The 6,829-nt window shown below is 47.4% G+C and overlaps 1 long non-coding RNA gene across 1 annotated transcript; it reads left to right on the forward strand.

Moving 5' to 3' along the window:
- Positions 1-3,709: 3,709 nt before the first annotated feature.
- Positions 3,710-6,815, forward strand: LOC113216067 (uncharacterized). The gene is made up of 3 exons (XR_008012324.1): positions 3,710-3,799; positions 5,428-5,569; positions 6,482-6,815. It is a non-coding gene; the product is annotated as an uncharacterized LOC113216067 (long non-coding RNA).
- Positions 6,816-6,829: the final 14 nt, after the last annotated feature.

Below are 6,829 nucleotides of genomic sequence, written 5' to 3' on the forward strand. Positions count from 1 at the left end.
CGTATATATTATACGTATATTTTAATCTACATGTGTATCTGTGTAGCTGTGCATACTATAATAAAAAATATTTTGATGATGTCAATTTTCGTTTTGTTTTCCGTTTTCTTTCTTTTTACGTGTCTAATGATGATAAGACGACAAGGAGTGATGAGAACACCCATGATTTGTTAAAACGGAACGTGTTCCTGTACTGGAATGTTGAGAACAATACAGAACAAATGGTGGGCCTGAACATTGTGTGTTTCTACCTTTCTTCCTCTGCCCCGACCACATCCACATCAGCGTTCTGATTGATTTAATGTATAGTATACCACTACACCCGAGATCCGAGCTACGAAAACTCTATGCCTGAAGTTTGGCTTGAAGGTTGCGTTGTAAGTTTCAAACTTGTAAAAGTGTCGCAATTTTGATTTGAGGAGCGGAAGGCACGATCGAAGTATCGAAGGTTTGTCGGTGTATACACTGAAAAATTGAAAGAAACTGGTGGTTCAAATTCCGAGACTAGTCGCAAGTCCTGTTAGTCTAGACGTTGCCGTCCGGATCCGTAATCAGTGAGGGATAGACTCGGACTGAGGGGGTCACGAGAAGTTACTGTCAAGTTTCTCTGCGATGGCGCGCGCCGCGCACCATCCTCTGCCGTGGTTGGCTCGCACGCCACCTCGTTTTACTCTTCTTTTCAGTTTTATAATTTTTTTGCGACGGGCTCTCCGTGGGAGGCGCCGATAAACTTGACGTAAAAGTTTTCAGAGTTTTCTCAGCTTTTGCGGTACAGTGAAGGAGACGGTGTAGCGGCTTGGTGTAGCAGAAGGCGTTTAGCGGGCCGCACGGGGTTGGCGTTGTAGGAAAACCTACGGAAAGGGGGAAGATGCATTGATAGAGGGCGTGTCAGAAGCAGAACTGTATTTCTGGGATTCGTCATTGGCTGAGGGCTTAAGGTGCGGGATTCGAGTAAACCGTCACGCAGGTCTGAGTCAAGTCGATAGGTCGGAGCAGAGCGGGTCCGGCCCGACAACGGCCAAGAAGACGTGGCCGGACAACTGGACCACTTTAGCTCGGGAAGGGCTTCCTGCTGGTGCTCACTGGTAGGCAACATACAACGCCACACAGCAGACAGTCTAAAGTGCGTACCAAAAACACACCACAACCAACCAGGGTTAGTCGTGCGCATAGGTCACGGGGGTCTTTTTGATCGTTCAACTAGTTCTACGACTGACGGGCGCACAATTTTGATGTCAAAGTCGCTTGTTATAAGGCATAAAAATTGCGAAATGAACTCCCCCAAAATGAAATCTTGCAAGACGTTGCCTGACAGTTCAATCCAACACATTGTCTCGGGAATGCCCTCGCTAAACACACGCGCGCGCGCGCGCGCACGCACGCACCTTGCCAGCACGAGTTGGAGGAGGTAAACGTTCTGAGGAGTGAAAACGAGACCACACCACACAATGTCTGCACATTTGTGCAGCAGAGTACAGGGCTACCTCGCCGCCATAACCCGCAGCAGGCGAGTCGTCTGGTCCGTATGGCTCAACTAGGCCCAGCCATCACGGACCTACGGGGGCGGCAGGCCTTCCGAGAACAGTTAGGGCGGGGGGGGGGGGGGGGGGGAGTAGCCAGGCATCAGAACACACAATTGTTTGGCGAACAAAAGGCTGATGGCCGCGAGGCTCCGGCAGAGCCGAGCCGATCAGACCCTTGACGTCAATAAGCAGCTCGTTCTCAGAGCAGCAGAGGGAGGAAAACCGACCCCGAAAAAAGCGCGGGAATATCGAAAATATTAAAGTACACATTTGCTATCTTTGCGAGTGAAAAGCCCCGCGAACACGCGTCCGCGGGCGGGTGGGGTGCGCGCGTGGCGAGGCGCGTGGCTGTTGAACGCCACATTTACAGTGGTGAAGCCTTTGGCGTCTTGTTTCGATAAGCGAAGCCCGGCTGGAAGCGACAGCGGGGGCGACATGGAAACAAACCGAGCAAAATAAACCGCAGAAGGGGGGCTGGGGGGGGGGTGGAAGTCGTATATTATGAGGGATGAAAGAGGAGAAGGGTGGCCGCCCACTCTGTATTCAGGGGAAGCCCCACGCAGAGCGCTGCACTTGGTGTCCTGATTGAAAAGGACAGGCGGAACGGCAGCGCGGAAGAATCTGGGACGGATGGGGATGGGGCGGTAGAGACCGAGCAAACGTAACTCGGCTCACGGGGCCGGGCCGGGCCGGGAGAGCGCCCGGGGTTCATTCCTCGCTCGCACCTCCTGGAGCAGAGGAGTTGGAGAGGGTCTTTTTCATTCGGCTTCCGCACTAAAAAAATTGGTTGGCGTCCAAAGACACCAATCGTCTGAAGTGACGATTTTACCACGCGTTTTATGTGAAAAAGCGCAAAATTATGTCGTCCAAAAAAGGGGCCTAGTTGAACAATTTTTCTGGCAAAACACTAAGGTTTTGATGACTGACAAACTAGAAGTCGAAAAAGTTGCGATTTCTCTGCGAATGATTCTCCTGTGGTCGGTCAGTACACCAGAACGGCGGCGCAGGGCGGCCGAGTGGTGTGGTCACCATACGATGTCACTGTGGGATCACGGACGCGTCGGTCTGGCTTTCGAAACAAAGCTACTCTCAGCACATCGGTTGTGAAGTACGTACTGTTTCTGGGTCGTCCAGAAAGGGCGCCCGTTCTTCTCAGATCCATTTGGCAAATTATGGGCGTTTGGCGCCTGCAAGACTCAGGGTAGGCCAGCCCGCAGGACACGCATGCACTGCAGAGTGAATGTTGCCTACCTGGCAGGCGCTATGAGAGCTTGCAACGGCTTGGCAGTCCGTCACGGTGAACGTTCTTTCTAGCTGATCCCTGGCACATGACGGCGACGGCGTATGTTTCCAGCTATTTGATGCACTCCTGCATCGAGCGGGTTGTCAGAAACAAACAGGCTCGTGGGAACAGAGCGTTGGCGGGTCCAGCGCCAGCGCGGACCGCCGACCACCGGCTAACTTTCCTTGGCCGGATGGTCGGACTGCCGATAGACGCGAAACGGTTGAAACGGTGGGGAGGGTAGCATTGGTCCAAGGCTTCAACGGACCGGCAGCGGAGTCTCTCAACTGATCATATCACCGGTGAGGTGAGGTGGGCGGAGCAGGCCCGGCGCACCCCCGACCCGATAAGACTACATTTTAGTGCCCTTACCCTTACAGCCTTCTTTTTTTGTTTTCGTAATTATTACATTTTTTGAATGCGGCAGAGGAACCAACGGTGTTGTGTAGTGCGGGGAGAAAGTCACTCGAGTGACGTTGATTTTAGACGGTGAGGGCGAGTCCTAGTAGCCCTCCTCTGAAGGCTGCATCCAAGTGCAGATATACCCCGTGTGCTGGGCTCGGGCTCCACGGTCGGGCGCCGGGGAATACTCCACGCAGCACACGCGCAACGCGGGGAGTATCGCAGCGTTAGGTGTCGCCCCTTTCGGTACATTCAGGCAGGAGTAGTGTTCTCCAGGTGTGAGCTAGTCCTGACTGCCGACTCCCGATTTCCATGTTTCACCCACACTTTCTAGCGCAACGGTTCACGACACGAACGGACAGATGGGTGGGGCGGACGGCCGGCATTATTTCAACAGCCCTCCGGGTGTTTGTGTGGGGATGGTGGCCCATCCTCAGCGCCTGAGCAGCGATACACCCTGCTCCTCCCTGCTCCCGGCTGCACATAACCCTGCGACGAGACTATACTGCGTGCAACACTGTTGTTTGCAGTTTGCGGCGGAAAGAGTTTGTCTTAGGCTTTTGGGTTTGGTGTTATTTGTAACTTCGCGGAGGTAAGAAACTGCTGTTGTTATTATTTTCGGTTTGTTCTAGTTCGTCTTCGTTGATCATAGATTTGTCAATATAGTTTCATAGAGACTCCTCTGTCTATGCGTAAGATGCGGAAGAACGCAAACGTGATGTGATAAATCTCATTCGCAAACTTATTTACATAACCTCATTTTGAATTTACTACTATGACCCAAACTTTTTTTTAACATTTCTCTAATGCAACTCCAATGTTCAAACGTGGATGCATGATGCATTTGCATTCCTGATCATTGTGCTTTTCTTAATGCTCAAAGCTGCGATCAGGGACTTAAAATGACAACTCACAAAATATGTTAAAAGTACTCAAAATTATACCATTAAACCTGAGAAAAGGTTCATTGTTTTAATTAAGACCAGCGTCTCCGCTCTACGATGGTTCCACCATCATGTCTGGAGGTGTTATGTGTTTCTAGATGAAAGTACAAACAGTTCATAAAGGGTGACCATGAGAGAAGGGTGACACCGCACTGAGATCAATACTCGTTCTTCCTACCACCAAGAGAGTGAAGTGGGCTGGTAAAGAACCGTAAAACAGGGTAATATGGACCATGCGTGGTAAAGTGGACCACCCACTTTTTTCTATATTCCGCTTCTGCTCGACTCGTACTACCACTTAGTTTTGTTCCTGACAATGCTGGGCGACAGCTCACTGGTTGCGCAAGTCAAGCAGAAGTGGGACATAGGATTAAGAGGGTGGTCCACATTACCCCGCATGGTCCCGTATTAGCCGGTTTATGGAACAAGTAATGAAAGCCTCAAATGGCCTCAAATGAAAAATTGATCAATATTTTTCATAAAGTTGGTGCAGTGAATGTAAATAAGGCCATTGAGAGTAATTGTAGCCCTCCGCTCCTCATTCTGTCACCCCTCACAGCTCCAGTTCATGCATGACTCTCCTCCTGCGGGTATGGAGGGAAATAATAATACTCAGTAAGTAATGTGAGGATGTTTTTCAAATAGAAAAGAGCGCCAGTTTGCTCATTTTCTGTCCTTAGGGAATAACAGCTATTAATCTCAGATATAGTCCCCAAAGTTTTTGAGTTTTTCAAGTGGGATTCTAATTTTTTGTTTACACTTAGAATAAATTTTGAAGCCTCTCAGATCCCTTATGTTTTTAACCTTTCTGCTGCACCAAGGATTGCGAAAGGGAATGGAAGCAGGACTGAAACGAGGGCTTATAAAAAAGTTTTACTTTATATATTTTGATGAAATCTTACAAATGTTAATTATGATGTGTTCATATTTTTCTTTTATCTCCTCATTGATTTTGCACTTTTTTCTGCTCAATGAGGCAGAAATATTCTTTTCCATGCCAACTGAATGCTCTCTTTCTCTCTTTAGTTCTGTAATGTATGATAAAAATGGAAAGTAAATAATAGGGAAACAGAGTTAACAGTGCATGAATATTTATGATATTTCACCTGTGAAAATTTACGTTGAGTTGACATTATCTGTCCTAGGCAATGCTTTTGAAGCATGGCACATTAATGTTAGGCAGCCACCTGAAACTGTTAGGAGTCCAGAGAGAGAGAGAGGAGTTGGTGTCATCATGATATATGTTGACCAAAATTCTGTTTTTACCCTGTTGCAGGAAGACTGCCCAATAGTTGCATCTGTCCTTGACATCAGCTAAGCAGCAGCGGGTAGCAATCACCCAAGGTATGCTGAGTTAGTGTCACAGCACACAGCATGAGAAATTGCCCCATTTTCTCATGATCACAGGAATGATTCTGGTAAGTTAATTTGACTTTTTATGTAACATTTACATAAATATCAATACATTATGGTAGAGTCAAGTTTGGTAAAACTTTATTTAGGTATTAAATACCTTAGGGTGGCCACGCTACCTGGAAGTCAGGGAAAAATATTGGTCAGTGAAGTCAGGCAAAAGTCAGGGAAATTGACCGTTGGTTAGGGAAAATGACTGAATCTTGCCCCAAATTGTTGTTTTCAAACTTTCGGTGGCATTTTCAATTTTTCGGGAGGCAAAAAGTTCCACTCAATATACATTTCAAAGTCAGAGAATTTGAAAACTCCGATTGCGTGGCCATCCTAGGTTTGTTTCTCTTTGGGGGGTTACGGCCTAATACTTGATCCTACAATATGTGGTCGTGTGTTAATTTTAGTAGACAGGAAGTAGAGGCAAATCATCAGAGTCTCAGAGAAATGCTGCTATTTATTTCCACTTTCATATATTGATTGTGTATCGGGCTTTGAGTAAGCCGAGAGAATATGAAGATACCTCGGTCTAATATATTTCAGAGTAAAGTTATTTGCATTGACCATTCAAGTTGTCGTTTCTGAATGTTTTCTAAATTAAATTGTCATTTCTTTATTGCTTTTATGCTTACTCCATATATGTAGTTGTGTGTTGATTTTAGTGGAGGGACGTAGAGGCAAATCATCAGAGTGTCACTTAGAGTAATGCTGCTATTTATTATGTCTGTATGGTACAGTCTTAGTAGAGTAGGGAGTGATGCTGGTTCTTGTCCAAAGGAATATGCCTGGACTTGATGCTGGCCACCTGTAACATAGAAAGTTCATTCGATGAGCTGGCGTCACGGTGATACCATATGGACCAGAAAACGTTTGAGTTGAACTCTGATAATTTGAATTTAACTTAGATTTTTTTCTTTCTTTTTCAGGTATTCAGATTCACCCCAAGTCACCAGCAGAAACAAGCCGGCTACTTGAGGAAGACTTTACTCTTATAATGTAAATGATTTAAAACAATAAAGAATTAAAAATGACTACTACATTTTACTTGATTTCATACACCTAGTTAGCTCGGAGCTGTGGTAACTGTGGAGGTAGTAGCAGACTGCCACCACTACAGCAGTGACGTCACGGACGTCTCGGGAGTAGCTGACCCCGAGCCGTGGAGGTAGCAGTAGGATTACCACTACTACTACCCCCACAGCCCCCGCAGCAGCGGTGGCAGCCCGCTACTACCTCCACAGCAGCCGCAGCCGAGAGGAGGGCAGGGGGAGGGG

The sequence above is a fragment of the Frankliniella occidentalis genome, unplaced genomic scaffold, assembly GCF_000697945.3.
Source record: "Frankliniella occidentalis isolate FOCC.00 unplaced genomic scaffold, Focc_3.1 Scaffold1, whole genome shotgun sequence".
In the NCBI taxonomy this organism is placed as follows: Eukaryota; Metazoa; Arthropoda; class Insecta; order Thysanoptera; family Thripidae; genus Frankliniella; species Frankliniella occidentalis.